This window comes from Cynocephalus volans, chromosome 3 (genome assembly GCF_027409185.1).
Source record: "Cynocephalus volans isolate mCynVol1 chromosome 3, mCynVol1.pri, whole genome shotgun sequence".
NCBI lineage: Eukaryota > Metazoa > Chordata > Mammalia > Dermoptera > Cynocephalidae > Cynocephalus > Cynocephalus volans.
The window spans coordinates 61,372,221-61,388,231 of NC_084462.1; the positions used below are offsets into that span (position 1 = coordinate 61,372,221).

The 16,011-nt window shown below is 37.6% G+C and overlaps 1 protein-coding gene across 5 annotated transcripts in view; it reads right to left on the reverse strand.

Annotated features, from left to right (window-relative positions):
* The window catches only part of ZFAND6 (zinc finger AN1-type containing 6), a 71,601-nt gene extending 58,200 nt beyond the window's left edge, over window positions 1–13,401 (reverse strand). For all 5 annotated transcript variants that reach the window (XM_063089897.1, XM_063089893.1, XM_063089896.1 and 2 more), the window contains exon 1: window positions 13,257–13,401. The gene's annotated coding sequence lies outside the window, so the exon portion shown is untranslated. The remainder of the gene's footprint in view (window positions 1–13,256) is intronic.
* Between the last annotated feature and the right edge of the window lie 2,610 nt (window positions 13,402–16,011).

A 16,011-nucleotide genomic window follows, 5' to 3' on the forward strand; every position in this document is an offset into this window, starting at 1 on the left:
TAGATATAGAAGACATTAATTTAAAAACTCCTGCATGATCTGGAACAAGTAGCATAGCAAATACAAATACACCAGCTGAAAATGCTTAGCTGTATTTGTATCGATTACTGAAATGAACTTTTATATCTTAATTTCTATGAGAGCAAAGAGCAACAATATAAAGAAAACAATCTTAAAAATTCTGGTACTGAAACAATGCAATTATTTCATAAGAAACATTAATAGATTCATAGATACTTTTAAAAAAAAAGTTTTGGTAGCCTATCTATCTATAGCTTTTAAAAATATAAATCCACTCATTTCCTGTTTCAAAGCAGTGTTAATTACTTATCTCCACCTTTGAAAGAAGAGTTTGAATGAAGCAAGAAAAAGCAGTTTTACTTTGTTGTATATAAGACAAATCAATGTCCTTTCAAAAAACAAAGCCAAAACTATGAGCACATTAAAAATGCCAACATATTATAAATATAAAATATACTGAAGTCAAAAAGGGGGTTTGTGCGCTAGGGGTAAAAAAGAAAATTAAACAGTTGGGATTTCAATTATTTAAAAAAAACAAATTTAAGCCTACCACATTTATCTGTCTTTTAGCAACTTAACATATTAAGTTTAAGGTAAATGACATATCAAATAGACCTCCTCAACATGTCATTTATAAAAACTGACAAATGACTGCTCAAACATCCAATCCAAGAGAAAAGCCTGTGATTGGAGATAATTTTAATTTAAAGATTTTTTAATGACACTCAAATTCTGAACTAAAAATAATGATTAAAAAAAGTCAAGTTTGATTCTCTGAACACCTATTTCCTGTCCAAACAGCCCTTTTGTTCTGCTTCCCTGCTTAAATCTAATATTCAGTTTGCATCAGAAAATAGAAACAGTGACAAAACCTAACACGCCCAGAAGCATAAAGGAGCAAAAGTATAAAATAAAGGATCATTAAAAGATTAGAACAAAAATCCTACCAACAAAACCTCCACAATTTTCTGTTTGCTTCACCTCAGATTAACTTCACTTGAAGCTGTACTCCAAAGCAACCAAACCTGAACACCAAGCTCCACCTTCTCCAATTCTAGTGGCTGAAGAGTAAAATCTCCTCCCTGTTAGTGAAACTGATAATTGTGATTGGATACGGCTAATATCCATTATTTTAAAGAACTTTTCCTTGCTAGCAGGTTAGGTTAAACACACTAAAACCCCCTGGATAAGCTGGTTTCTTAAAGAAACAGTAGGTAATGTTTCAGTTTGCCCATCACATACTATTTGCTTACTCTTTTGCCTAGGTAAAAAACAAATAAACTAAGTAACATCAATGAAAATCTCACAGGAGAAGCTATAATTCAAAGTTCAGGGATCAATTGTTTAAAATACAATGCTTTTAACCTAAACCATTTGCTATTTTTACAGAGCCATGAAGGTGAAGTTATGCTTCAAAAAGGTAGATTTTTAAAAACAAGAGTTCACATTTTATTTGAAAATTTTAAAATGGAAACAGAAAATCCATTACAAAACTTTTGCTAAGAGGAACAAAACCATGTTTTCTCTAAGTTGTAAAGAGAACATAACGTAAGTGAAAATATACAGCACTAAAATCCTGAGTGCAAAAGATTCATTTCTAAGCTATCTATGAAATTGACTGACATTTATGTTCTCAATATCACAATAGAGTAAAATTTTAAGTGACATCAAAGATTGATATTTCTACTTAAAACTGAAGAAAAAATTGGACAGAAGTATTATTTCCATACTACCACATTTCAGAGGTCTGACGTAGTGTGAGTGTTCTGCCAAGGCTAATGCTTATCCGTTGCAAACAGAGATCTAAAAGAAAAAGGCAACTTGTTCTAATGACATGTTCAGGTACAAAGTTTAGGAAGTTTTTTTTAATTGTTGTTTTTTAAAAAAAGAATGAAAACTTTTTTGCACCCTCCTTGAGTATTCAAGGTGACATGGGTATCTTAAGGTGCAGCTCAAGGGTCTATTCCTCTTAAATTCTAAGCTTCATTAAATGATATTTTTACTACAGAGATTTTAAAGATATACTATACAGGCACTCTGATTTTTAAACAAAAGAGACCTACTGTCACTTTATAATATTACTGTTTGCTATATTTTACAATATAAGTTTATAATATATTTTAATTAGAGCTGCTTATGTTTTAGTAGCTTGACCCAAACATTACTCTGACAATATTATCTAATTCAATAACACTGAATGTCTTTAGTAAAGTATAATTTTTATCTCTACCAAAAATTTTTATTGATTCACAAAAATAAATTCAAAACTAAAGAAAATTAGAGTGGTTTCTTCTTAAAATATGCTTTTAATAAGATTACATATTAAATAATTTTCAATTTAAACTTAGTTTTCAAAGTCCAAAATCTTCAACCATTTTTCTTCAAAAAATACTCTTATTAGAACACAATGGCAACAAAATTATTTTGAATACAAAGAGAAGTCTTTGTAACAACCTGAAAATTCACATAATTGCAATGACATGAATATGGAACAATACCCTGCTGAAGCCCAAACAGCTGCATAATCTATTATGCCCTTTAAGTGGACAAATTGAAAGAGCCAATTCACAGAGGTCTAGTCCCAAGATCCTTTGCAAGGATTCACTGCTTTGAATGCCCAGTACTTTGTGAGTCAAGTTCAGGCTTTCTTCCCACTGTGTGGACACTCCTGCAGAAGAACACTGGAAGCAGAAGAGGTATAGGAGCAATCAGCAGAAAGAATACATAATTTAAGTTACAGCATAAGACTTGATGGAAACATTGTAGATGGCCAAAAATTTTACAGGGTTATATAAAAAGAGATGGCAAATATTTTAATCTTAAAATTTGGCAACCATAAAATTAGTAGACAGCTATGGGAACCAAATAAAGCTTTGCTTTGACACCAATTTTTCACTTCAAAGTTAATTATATATATGAAACAGACACAAATCATACACTAACATAACACCAAGACCACTCTCTATCTATAACCAAGAGAAAAGAAAAGAGATGTGGACTTAGTGATTCTAGATTGTTAACAGATCTCCAGGACCTACTAGAAAAACTTCAAGGTGATGATTACCATTTATGTGACATACAGGTTAAAATTAAGGGTATTTTATTCCATTTCTAAATCAGCAGCTCAAGAAAACAGCAACAAAATAAATAAAAGGAAAGCAATATCACAACCATAAAACATAACTGAGATTACATGAAAACAATATTGCTTCACAGGAACAAGGAGCCTGCAAAAACTCCAGGGCTCCCTGATTGCATGTGACAATACCACTTTTTGAATATCAAGTATTCAAAGGATGTATTATATATTCTTTGTGGGAGTCTAGAGATTTCCCTCAAACCTATCAGCTAAAAATAATTGAGAAGAGAACAAGCCACTGAACAACTTGGTCCCAAATCACTTTTGATTAAAAAGACCATGTATAAAGAATCAACACCTAGATTATTAGGAACCACTTTTGGTAGAGTACATACACAGCAGGGCAAAAACTTTCTTGGAATTTTAAAGGACTGAGAATAGCTCAAACTGCTCTTCCTCCAAAAGAAATTAATCCTGGGCATTCCTCTGGGCACAATTGGTAGTTGGTGCAGTTTTGATGAAAGGACCACCCTGACATTAGCAAAACATACCTGGCATCACTAAGGATAAAGTCTGACAACCACCATCCAAAGGAGAATAAAAAATAACTTTAAAAAATGCTTCCTTGGCAAATACACATTGCTTACAAAAGTGAGGTATGCATTTGAGTCTGCAACTCCTGGTGTATATCTGCTAATTCATTAAGGGAAAATAAATCCATAAGGTTTCGTATGGGGAGTTTGGGAGGGTGGTAATGACCCATTAAGCGAAACACTGAACACAAAGGAAACATTAAGGAAACATACAGATAAGAAAGCATAACCAAGCTGATAGGAAGAGATATTTTTCTAGAAGAGACAGTAAGTAGCTTTTTTTTATGTCTAACGGAATAAACAAAGTCACCAATAAAGGCAAATTAAAAAGAAACAGAGATCATGACAGTGAAACTAAAGGAAAAAGTATTCATAATCCTCAACTACTAAGATTTAATAGTCATAAATTTTCATGTGCCAATTAACATACTATATAGATCATTGAGTAAAACTGCTACACGTAAAAAAATAGAAAATAGATTGGTAGACTTTAAGGTCTCTCTCTCTCTCCTTGGCAGCCTAAACCAGAAAAAAATAAAAGATTAAAAGATGAAGGTTAATTTTTATATAGCTATCAAAGGAAAGGCTTCTTTTCATGACAGATAATTTTTTAAAAATTAGAGTCACAAAGAAAAAAAAAATTCTGAAAAGCATAAGTTAAATAGCAACATTCTCTGTTAATTATACAATAACATTCAGAGTTAACAGAGTCAATTTATTCACTCACCCAATCTTTCCGAACACGTAATATGGGCTGGGCACTATTAGCTGCTGCAAATACTGTGGTAAACAAAATAGACAGTCCCTACCATTACAGAAACATGGTCTAGAGTCAAATCAGCACTGTCCCATAGAAATATAACAAAAGCCACATGTAAGTTTTAATTTTCTAATAGTCACATTAAAACATTAAAAAAGACAGATAAAATTAGTTGTAATAATATATTTTATTTAACACAGTATCTGCAAAATAACATTACTTCAATATGAAATCAATATTTTAAAAATTGAGAAAGTTTCACTCTGGTTTCGTACTAGAAATCAAGTTCATATTTCATCCTTATATAACATCTCATTTCAGACTTGCCACATTTCAATAGCCATAGGTGGCTATTTAAATTTAAATAAAATCTGGTAGCTATTAGCCACATGATTATAAATTAAGATAAACTTCTAACACCGCAGAAGATCTATATCTCTGCTGTCCAATACAATAGCCACTAGTCGCATGTGGCTAAGGAGCACCTGAAATGTGACTAATATGAATGAGGAACTAAATTTTTAATATTATTTAATTTTAATTCATTTAAATAGCCACAAGTGGCTGGTAGCTACCAGACTGTAAAGCACAGCTCTGGATGAAGTAAGACACTAAAACAAATCACACACACTTAATGAGCTGCAGTTGTTACAAATGTTTACAGAAGCGATGCCCAATATGAAATGAGCCCGTATAGTCAACACAAGGACCTAAACCACTTTGTAACATCAAGAAAGGATTCCTCAAGGATACTGCAATTAAGCAAAAGAACAGCATGCGCAAAGGTCTTAAGAGGAGAAAACTGAAAATACAATAGAAATAATGAAGAAAAGTACCAGTGGGCAAAACAATATAGGCTATTTATTTGTAGGAGACTGATTTGGATCACAGAATCTAAACTGCATAGGAAGGCGGAGGGGGTGGTGGAAGCAGCCCTACCACATGGAAATAATAAGTCTCCCAAATAAGTCTTGAAATAAAGCTTGTCACACCCTCCTCACTCAGTAAATTCTAGTCATTCCAATCTTCTGTCAAATTCTAAATCAAGTCAAGCACTTTGCGTACCCTTTGTGCTAGCAGTTCCCTGCACTTGGAAACTTCCTCCAGCTACTTCTTGATCTTAGAACTCAGAATCACACAGTTCCGAATTTTCTAAACAGGACAAGCTTTGGGGCAGTAATTCGGTTGAAAGGTGTGGGAGTGGCTCAAAACTGCCTGCAAAGCAATTTTTCACAAAAAAATTTTTTACCAAAAAACTTAATCATAATTTAAAAAAATGTTCTGACAGACTGGGGTAGCTAAAAAAACTCCCAAACACACCTTGGTACCATCAATCAACTTAAAAATTACATTCTCAGAGAGACATTCTCAGAACACCCAATTAGCACCTTCCATTTTTTTATTTTCTAGCATTTGTCAAAAACTGAAAATTCTTTAGTGGTTGATTTGTTAATTGCCTATCTTTTCCAAGAGATTGTAAACTCTAAGAAGGCAAAGACCTTGTTCTATTCATAGTTGTATCCTCAACATTTAGCACAATGTTTAGCATGAAGTAGGTGCTCAACTACTTGTTGAAAGAATGAAAATTGCAAATGTAGGGATTTTTATATAACAAAAATATCACTCGTCAAAATTTAAAGAATATTGCTATAGCTATGCTTAGAGGAAAATTTAATGGCCTTAACTTCTTTCATTATACAACAGAAAATATTAAGTAAGTATAGAAATAATATATATATATTTTTAAAGTTAAAAAAAACTCAAAACCAAATCCAACCTGCAGCCCCAAAAGAATCAACTATAAAACTCAAGAACTAAAAAAGCAAAACCAAGAATTTGGGCAGAAAAAAGGGTGGGGAATACATAACATAACAAAATGAAATTTGTTCACAAAATGAAAATATCATGCAAAATCATTGGTATTGAATAAAATCTAAAAAGAACCAAGTAAACATACACTTAGTTTATCATAAATTCAAGGCAATAAAGAAAAAGAAAAAGAAAAAAGTTGGGTTGGGGAGAGGACTGAAATAACTGGTTGACTATCAAGGAAAAATAAGGGAAGTTATTTCACTTCACATTTTACGTCAAAATAGATCCCAGATAAAAAGAAAGAGGATGTTAAAGATGAAATCATAAAAGAACTAGAAGAAAAGTTATCTGGGTAGGAGAATCCTTTAAAAGCAAAGTAGAAGCCATAAAAAGAAAGTATTAATCAAATTTTCTTAGAAGGTAAAAACTCTAGTACGTTTTAAAAAAAAAAAAAAAAAAAAGCCACACACTGTAAACAAATAAAAGGCAAATGAAGAGCCAGGAAAAATATCTGCAGCATATAGCAAAGGGTGCCTATCCTAAATACATAAAAGACTAAAAAAAGGTATCACAAATATAAAAACACCATCCAAAAAGGTGCAAAAGACAAACTAGAAGATGTCCAATATTCGTATCTCTATTTATCATCACAATTGATCAAAGAAATATATAATAAATCCTACGAAAAGGGAAGGAAGGACATATAATAGTGTTGGTAAAGACATAAAAATAATGTTCATTCTCTCACATTTTTAGTCAACCTTTATACTATAATGTTGATCAAACATTAAGGACAGGACTTAGCAATATTTATAAAAAGGCTTTAAAAAAAAAAGTTCATATGCTTTGACCTAGCAATCGTAAGACTGAGACTAAATCCTAAAGAAATAATGAGAAATACATAGAAGTAACTCTTAAGATGGTTTTTACACTATTTATAGCAGGGATAAAGTAACAAGTTACACATAATAGATGACTAATCAAGTTATAGTACTTTCATAAGACAAAATAGTATGTACTCTAAAAATCATATTTTGGGGTTGGCTGGTTAGCTCAGTTGGTTAGATCATGGTGCTGATAACACCAAGATCAAGGGTTCAGATCCCTGTACTGGCCAGCTGCCCCCCTCTCCCCCACCCAAATCATATTTTTTTACATGGGATACACTGGGGAAAAGTCTGCCTCTTCAATAAATGGTGTCAGGAAAACTGGACATCCATATGAAGAAGAATGAAACTAGACCTGCACCTCTCACCATGTACAAAAATCAACTTAAAGTGGATTAAAGACTTAAGTATAAGACATGAAACTATAAAACTACTAAAAGAAAACAGGGGAAACAATCAGAAGTAGGACTGGGCAAAGACTTTACAAATAATACCCCAAAAGCACAAACAACAAAAGAAAAAATAAACAAATGGGATTATATCAAACTAAAAAGCTTCTGCACAGCAAAGCAATCAATCAACAGAGTGAAAAGACAACCTACAGAATGGGAGAAAATATCTGCAAACTACAGATCCAACAGGAATTAATATTCAGAATATACAAGGAACTCAAACAACCACACAGTAAAAAAACAAATAACCCAATTAAAAAATGGGCAGAAGAGCTGAACAGACATTTTTTTGAAGGAAGACATACAAATAGCCAACAGGTACATGAAAAAATGCTCAACATCACTAATCATCAAGGAAATGCAAATTAAAACCACAGTGAGATATCATCTCACCTCAGTTAGACTGGCTATAATCAAAAAGATTGAGAATAACAAATACTGGTGAGGATTTTAGAGAAAAGGGACTTACTGGTGGGACTGTAAATTAAGTACAACCACTATGGAAAAGAGTATGGAGGTTTTCAAACTACTACAGATAGATCTAACATGCAATCCAGCAATCCCACTTCTGGGTATATACCTAAAGGAATGGAAATCATCATATCAAATGTGTACCTGCACTTCCATGTTGCAGCTCTATTTACAACAGCCAAGATATGGAACCAACTTACACATCCATCGATGGACAACTGGATAGGTATGGTATATATACACAACGGAATACTACTCAGCCATAGAAAAGAATGAAATTCTGTCATTTGCAGCAACATGGATGAGCGTGGAGAAAATTATGTTAGGTGAAATAAGCCACACACAAAGGGAAAACCACGGCATGTCCTCACTCATAAGTGGGAGCTAAGAGATAAAGAAGTAAGGAAAAAAAGACACAGTGGTGTGTTGACTTGCAGAGGGAGAGAATAAAACTAGGGCTGCTGGGGGGTGGGGATGGGGAGAGGTTGGGCAGGAGGCATGGGGAATAACTGATTTGTGGTGATGGGCATGCTGATAGTATTGATCTGATCATCACATCTTGGGCACAGGTGCTGATGGTCAGCTCTGTGCTCCAGGAATATGTATAATTTGATCATCACATCTTGGGCACAGGTGCTGATGGTCAGCTCTGTGCTCCAGGAATATGTACAATCAACTGAAAAAAAAAAGAAGAAGATAATTTGATTTAAAAAATCAGGAGCATGGTTATGAGTTGAATGCATCCTCCAAAGCTTTGTGTATTAGAAACTTAATCCCCACTGTGACACTGTTATAAGGGTGGGAAATCCTATCATGGTCACTGAAAGGTGGGGCCTTAAAGAAGTGATTAGATTGTGAAGACGGGGCTATGTCCTCATGAAGGGATTGATCTTCATTGGGTAAGGGGTGTGGTTCTGACAGCTTTAAAAGGAGATCAGCTGAGCAGCTTAGCGTTCTCGGTCAGGCCATTTGCCATGTGATACCCTGCACTGTTGCAGAGTCACTGCCAACAATAACCAGATAACACGTGTTCTCTGGATGTTGGACTTCCCAGCCTCTGAAGGTATAAGCAATAAATTTCATTTCCTTAAAAATTAACCAGTTTTAGGTATTTTGTTTAAGCAAGAGACAAAATAATACAAGCATACTCAAAACAACAATAAAACATTACCTGAAAAGAAACCAAAAAGGGAACTGCTGTGAATTGACTGAATTGTGTCCTCCCAAAGTTCAAATATTAGAAGCTTAATTCCCACTGTAACTGTTAAAATCCTATTATGATAACTGAAAGGTGGGGCCTTCTACAGGTGATTAAGCTGATGGTTTAATGGTGGTCATGGGTGTGGTTCTGAGGGCTTTAAAAGGAGAGGGCATGAGGAATTCTCTCTCTGCTCCACCATCTTCTGCCATGTGAGACACCCGTGTCACTGTCACCACCACCAAGACCATCCCCAAATGTGTTCCCTGCTCTGTGGACTTCCTGGCCTCCGAAACTGTAAGCAATACATTTTGTTTTCTTTATAAATCACCCAATTTCAGGTATTTTGTTATAAGCAACAGAAACAGGCTAATACAGGAACCTAATAGTAAAGATGAGGAAATCCCTGCTCTCAAACAGTTTGCATTTAAGCAGATACAGATAGTAACTAAATAAATAATTTCAGATGATAGATTCTATGAAGAAATGAAAACAGGGTAACACAGTGGTCACGTAAGGTGGTCAGTGAATGGCATCTCTGAAGGAGTGACACCTGAACAAAAACATGATCAAGTGCTCTAGGTAGAAGGAACAACAATTTTAAAGGAATAAGGTTGGCACGCTCAAGAATTCCAAAAAAGGCCAGGATAGTTGAAGATGCATGAGCTGGGGAGAGAATGGCAGAAGAGATGGGGATGAAGCAGGCAGGGCCAGGATGGTCTGGAGCAGCACTGTCCAATTTGGCAATCACTAGCCACATGTGGCTACTCAGCACTTGAAACATGACTAGCCCAAATTGAAAAGTACTTTAAGTGGAAAATACACACCATATTATAAAGACAGTCTGAAAAAAGTAAAATATCCCACTAATAGTTTCTTATATTGATTACATGTTGAAATCATGGCATTTTGGGTAAAATAAAATATACTTCACTTTTTTATGTAATGTGGCTATCAGAAAATTTAAAATTACTAAATGTGTTTCCCAACTGTGTCTCACATTATATTTCTATTGGACATTGCTGGTCTAGGGGATATAAGCCATATTAAAAGACTGAATTTTATTCTGTGTATTAAAAAGCCTCTGAAGGGTTTGTGCCTTGGAGTAAGGTAATCTAATTTACAAATTTAAATGATTGTCCTTCACAGGAGGGGAGCAAAAGTTAAAGCAAGGATGCCAGTTAGACGACTACTATTACCACCTTACATAAAAAAAAGATGGTGACATGGATTATATTTGGGATAGATCATATTTGGGGATAACTTATGAAGGTAGAGCCAGCCTAATACTATTTAGAATTAACTTTTAATAGTTTAGGATATAAAGATTATACAAAGACCAGGGGTATAACTCAGAAATATTAAAAATGGTTACCTACCGTGGTGTTAGGTAGATTTCCTAGGTTAACTTTCTATTCTCAAAGTTTGCAAGGAAAACACACACACACACACTTCTCTCTCTCTCTCTCCCCTTGCCCCTATAATCAAAAACAAAAAAGAGGTCTTTTTAAAGCAGGATAATACAAGGGAACTTCAAAAAGTTCATGGAAAAACAATTAAAAGATAACACAAACTTTTTGAACTTTCCATGAACTTTTTGAAGACCCCTCCTACAGCCCTACCAAAACAAAGCATCCTGATATTTGTCTGCAACCTACCTACATATAAAAAATAAATAAAACCATCTCTACTCCTACACCTTTGAACAAAAACAGGTCAAAGCTGTACATAAACTCATATTACTTACACACATATACACCCCATCTTCAGGAAATTAAGGAAATATTGCTCCCTAATTTGTCACTGCATTGCTGTTAGCATAATAAAACACCACTCTGGAAGCACAGTCTGGAGCATTCTCAAATCTAAAAAATACTTAAACTTGTGGTTAACACATACCGAAATACACACTACTCATCTTTCTCTAAAAGTGTTTCAGTACAGTATTTCTATGGAATAACACCTTGGTCCTAACGCTTTCCCTTATAAGCGTGGCCGCTTGACAGGTGGTTCCTTTAATTAAAAGCCTGTGAAAAACTGGAAGAATAAACTTAGGACAGGTTTCTCTTACATGAGTATGCTAAGGCACTTGAGTTTTCTAGGTAATTTGCCCAAGATGGGAGGGAGGGCAGAAAGAATTATTTATTTTACATACAATTGAGTGTTTTTTCTACTATATTTACTTTTTTTTCTTTTTTTGAACACCGAAAAAGGAGATACCAAATAGTGCCAGATTTTTTACAATGTATTTTCAAAGAAATTTATTATATACAAATTAACAGAAATCTTGGTTTCTCATGCAAATGTTAAACAACTAAGAATCGATAACTATGGCTATGAATCTTCCATTTAAACCTAATAGAGAATCACAATGTTTTTCATTCACTTTATTTATAAGTATTTCAATCTATTTTACTCATTACCTAAAACGTTGTAATAAAATGCACATTAAGTATTTACTCTAGCATAATAAAAAATAAATAAATATTTACTCTAAACTCTTGCACTTGTGCACCAACAGCAGGACATAAGAAATGTTCATAGAGCACAGCTGCTAATAGCAAAACAAAATCAGAAACAAAACAAAAACACAATCTAAATGCCCATGAGTTATGGCAGATTAACACAAGATTAAAGAGCGATGAAATGAATGAACTATAAGCACATAATACTTTTATAAAGCTCAAGAGAAAAGCAAACTAAACACCACATTGTTGGGACATACAAATATATGTGATAAAAGTATTTCTTAAAAAGGCAAGGGAATGATAAACACAAAATCCACCGGACTAGAATGATCACCTCAGTGAGGAGAGGCAGGGGTATTTGGACAAATATATATTTGGTTACTTTTTTAAAAACTTAGAAAACTGACGTACAATAAACTGCATATATTTGAAGTGTGAAATGTGGTTAAGTTGTGATTACTGCCTCCCTTAAATATATTTTAAAACGTAAAATATTTAAAAGACAACCTGTTTCGGAAACTTAAATGTGCACATTTTGCAAAAAAATATTTTCCCTGAAGCCCTAGAGACTATACGTAACTCGCAAGTGCCCTAAAATTGGTGACATAATCACTACATAACTCACATAAACGTTTATGGTATTTTACATTTAAAAAATTCCAAAAATTTGGTTTGAAAGGGGAATTTAATCCTGTTTCTCACAGCAACAAAACCATTAAGACCGCCCAGTTTTTATCGCCAACTTTAACCCGAGCTTTAACTTCCTCACGTGAGTAACCACCTTCAAGTTGTGAAGGCAAATCATAGCGTTTTAACTGTACGGTTAGGACAGTACGTCAAAATAAAATTAAAATGATTTCAAAACAAAAGCGTACTTGTTTACGTAACTATAGACAAAAACTAGACAATGCTATTTCAAGAGTAGAAAGAAAATTCAGAATCCTGAGCAAATATATACAAGCAGGTAAAAGAGGTGAACTCCCGTCCCCCTCGCAGGTCCGAGGGAGTCTGACGTGCTAGACTTGCTCCCCACGCACCCCACTCTGGTCTCTGAAAACACGGCAGGTGGAAAAATATTCTAAATAGGACCTCGGACTCGCAGGCGCGGGACGGGAACGCGCCGAAGGGTGCCCGCGGCCCCTCCGACTCCCACCCGCCAACTGCTCGGAATTGGGTCAGGGCGGCGAGCTTCGCGGCCCCCACGGCCTGCAGGGAGTGGGGGGTCCGGAGCCCGGCGCGACTCCTCCCCCCGGATGGGAAGCCGGCCTGGGCCCACGAGCGCCGCCGCGCCCCGGCCCCTGCCCCCAGCGCCGGGAGTTCTCGCCCCGGCTCCCTTGCAAACGCCCGGCGCCGGCCCACCACCTGCTGCGCGGCGGGCCGCCCTCCGCTTCCGGCAGGCCCCCGCCGGGAGGAGCCGGGGGCGGGCCTCGCCTAGCCTCAGCCGGGTGGGGGAAGGGAGCGGGCGGGGGAGGGGCAGCGCCGGGCCGGCCGGGCCCCGCGGGCAGCGTTCCTCACCTGGCGGCAGCTCTCTCCACCTGACGCGCTGCCCGCCGCCGCCGGTCGCCGCCGGTGAATGGGGACAGGTGAGGCCGCCGAACCTCGGCTCGCTCCGGCCCCGCCGCTGCCGGCCCCTCCGTCCGCTGTTTATTAAACTTTTCTGTTTGGTTGTTCGGCCTATGACGTGACCGCGGGGGAGAGCTCCGGGATTGGCCCGCGCCGGGCGCTGACGCGACACCCCCCGCCCGCAGCCTAATTATTACCGACCCGGGCGGAGGTGCAGGCCGGAGGAGGCGGGGCGAGGCGGGGTCAAGGCTCGGAGCAAGCGGCGATTGGCCGGACCTGAGAGAAGAGGCGGGGCAGGGCGAGGGCAGACGCTCCTCCGCCCTCTCCGCCTCCACTGTCTCTTTCTTCGCCCTGCCTTCGGGGGGCGCCTCTCGCGTTGGTCTCTTTTCTTCCTACGGCTGGGGGAGGGCGGTTCGTGAGGTCCCGCGGAGACTTAAAAGGTCTGGTGATGGTCTGGTTTCTGCTACCTCGCAGGGAGTGGCGTGTTCCTTTTTCTGATTGAAGCGCCAGAAAGAGTTGCGCTCCATCTGCCAGTTGTGCAAGAAGGAATTCTGAGCGGCTCTCCCCACGCCACCCGGCGTCCCCGTTCTTTGCAAGCGCAAAGTTCGAGCTCTGGGTACGTTCTTGAAGACGGTACTCTGCCCTGTCCTGAGCCAGAACTTGGAAAGAGGAACAAGACTACAAGCGTGCGTGCACACGTGTACCATACACACATGTACGGTCACTCACGCCCCCCACAAGCATCCCCTGTTCCCAGCCTCTTCCAACAGCGCGGACTCCAGTTCCCAGCTGCGTGGTGCCGGCCGCACTGCTGCGCTGGGGAAGGGGTGAGGTGGGGAGAATGGTTCCCTCGGAGTTTCTCAGCCTTCGTTCGCGCTGACCTGCAGCACAAGCAGGAAGTACATGACACTTCGAGGTCATTCAATCCTACCGGGAGTGAGGGGTTCGGATGGGGCCCACAGGTAGGAAGGGGACCAAGTCCTGAGGATCCTGTCTTTATTTTAAATTTGATATTTTGATATTCATGGACTTTTTGCATTAATTTTGAACTTTAAATATATGGGACTCGTATTAAAATGTTACTTATCTTGATTACTGAGCTTTTTGTTGTCTCCTTAAGTCTTATGCCTGAAGTGAGTACTTCAGTAGTCTCACCCTAGTGGGGCTCACTTGGGGGAGGAGGATTTTGATATAGCTGACTGTGTAGAGGTTAGGCATCTTGCAATGGGCCATTGGGATAAGAAACGGTTAATTATGGAGGGGAAAACAGGCCGTAAGGAAGTCTTCAAGGAGGAGGTGGTATTGGTTTCTGACACGGAAGAGTGCATAAGGCTTAGCCTGCTGGGAATGTCAGGAAGCACTTTCCTGCTGTCCTAAAGAGGCTGGAAGATACTATGCTGGGTTTTAAGAATAGAGTATGATATTTTGTGAGGTGACAAACAGGTTCTTCAGGGGCTTGGTAAGGAATGTGACATCTACAGTTGTTCCTATGTAAAAATTTGGAGCAGGACAGTGGTAAACTGAAGGGTGCTTGTCCAGGGCCTAAAAGTATTCATCATATGTCTTTAAAAGGCATTCAAATTCAATTTTAAAATCGTACATAAAGGCTGGTAGTGGGTTATCAGAACTTATTAACATTAGTGTCACTAAAGTTCCTATACTCCCCCCACTACTAAATTTGGCTCTAAAAAAAAGTACATACAAACAAGCAATGGGCTAATCCAAAAAAGAGGATTTTTGCCTAAAGATATCATATCTGATAATGGAGACTAGGTTATAGTGGAGACTAGAGATAGTTTGGGGTTCAATTATGACAGGTCTTAAGAGCCAAATTGAGTACAGATGTCCCAATTTAGAATGGTTCAACTTAATTTTTCAACTTTATGATGGTGTGAAATTGATATGCATTCAGTAGAAACTGTACTTCAGGTACCCATACAACCATCCTGTGTTTTACTTTCAGTACAGTTTTCAATAAATTACATGAAATATTCAATGCTTTATTATAAAATAGGCTTTGTGTTAGATGATTTTGTCCACCTGCAGGCTAATATAAGTCTTCTGAGTACATTTAAGGTAGGCCAGGCTGAGCTGTGATGGACAGGTTAGGTGTATTAAATGCATTTCAACTTAGGATACTTTCAACTTACAATGGGTTTATTGGGACATAACCAACATAAACCCATTGTAAGTCGAGGAGCATCTATGGTTGACTTGACTTAATGAGAAATGGGAAGCCATTTGAGAAGGAATCGAAAAGGAAAGGAAATGGTGAATTATAACAACTTGGTAGAAACTGCTGGTACTAGGAATAATTTTGCAGCCTAGAGTATTTTCAGCTGTTCACTGGTCTCTGATCATCATACAGCAGAACTATATGCAAATAACTTAGGGTTTTAGCCGGCATACAAATTCCTGCTCAGACATGTTTTGTCTCTGTGACATTGAGCAATATCGTAACCTCCCTACTCTCAATTTTCTTCAAGTTCGGGAAATGACAGTGAACAAAACAAAGATCCCTGCCTTTATACATTTTCCATTCTAATGGGGGGGGGATGCAAATAGTAAAGCTAATAAGTACCATATATGTTGTGAGTTGGAAAGTGGTATAGACAGAAGATAAAGTAGAACAGGATGAAGGATGGGTGGGGAGTAAAGATTGCAGTTTTTAAACAGGGTAGTTAGGGTAGGCCTCATTGGGAAGGGG